We start from the raw sequence: 1,317 nt of genomic DNA on the forward strand, positions 1-1,317 counted from the left end.
GTACTTAATTAGGCTTTTTAAAGCCTCTAGAGTACTTTATATAGACTATTTTATCTAAAAGGCTGTTTGTAAAAGTATTTACAGCATTTAGCTGTATAGCTTCTAGGTTAAATTTAGCTAAAATAGCTATAATAAGCCTAAAGCTTTTAGCAGCTAGAGTAGCTGTATAGGTATCTTTTTCGTTATAAAGTTGTTAATCCCCTCTTAACATATAATCTAGCTTTTAGCTTAACTAAATAGCTGAATTTATCTAGCTTATACTTAAAGACCTAAGTAGTATCTAGAGCTTTAGATATAGCAAGATTTTCTTAAATAGGCTCGAACGTTCCTTGCTGCCAATTTGTACTGAATTCTTGTTCAGCGGGGCTTTTTAAAATTCCTTGCTAAATCTATAGTGCCTTAAATCTAACTATTTTAGCAGTTTAGGGGGCAAATTTAATATATAAAGGCTCTCTTTAGCTCCTTGGAAGAAGCTGCTTATATAAGCTTGCTTAGTCAGCCCTTTAGCTGCTAGCGCTATTTCCCGATTTAGTTTAGCTGCATTACTAGCCTAAATTGCTATATTACTAGCCTGAGCTATATTGCTAGCGTTATTAGCTATATAATGCAATGCAGTGCTTAAATAGCTGAATTAATCCGTAATATTAGGTAGTTGCTTAGATAATTAATCTTCTAGTTCTAGCGGCTCCTTAGATAATAGTTAATCCAGCTAAATAGGTAGTTTTTCTATAGATATTTAACTAGATAAAGGTTCTTCTAATTGACTAGGGTGTTAGATAGGCTCTTTAAGGTGTGTAAAATCCTTATATTTATTCTTATCTTTAATATAAGCCGGCAGATAGATTTCTATCCAGCTTTTAATAGGTTTAGGGCTCTCTATAGAGTAGATAGATAACTTATTAAAAGTTACATCTCTAACTCTTCTAACTTTATTGCTAGAAGGTACTTAAATTTAGTATATATTTATTAAATTATAGCCTACTAAATAGCCTATTTTAGCGTAGAGTTCTGTTTTTAGGGCTTGTTTTTAATAACTTTACATAGCTTGCTTAGTAAGCAGATAAGCCTTGCAGCTATAGGCCTTTAAATGCCTTATATTAAGTTTTAGATAGTTAGTATAGCTAGTATCTAGCTTATTTTCAGCTAGATAAGCGTGTAATCTTTCGAAAGGTGTAGCCCAGTAAGCGTTTTTAGGTTCTTCGTTAGGATTTTTAGAAGTTTCGTTAGGGTTTTTAGATATATAACGCCTTAGGGTTCTGTTATATAAATAGACAGCAGCTGACTAGAATTCAGGCTATAATTCGGAGGGTAAATTTA

This window comes from Metarhizium album (assembly GCF_000804445.1).
Source record: "Metarhizium album ARSEF 1941 chromosome Unknown scaffold_31, whole genome shotgun sequence".
Taxonomy (NCBI): domain Eukaryota; kingdom Fungi; phylum Ascomycota; class Sordariomycetes; order Hypocreales; family Clavicipitaceae; genus Metarhizium; species Metarhizium album.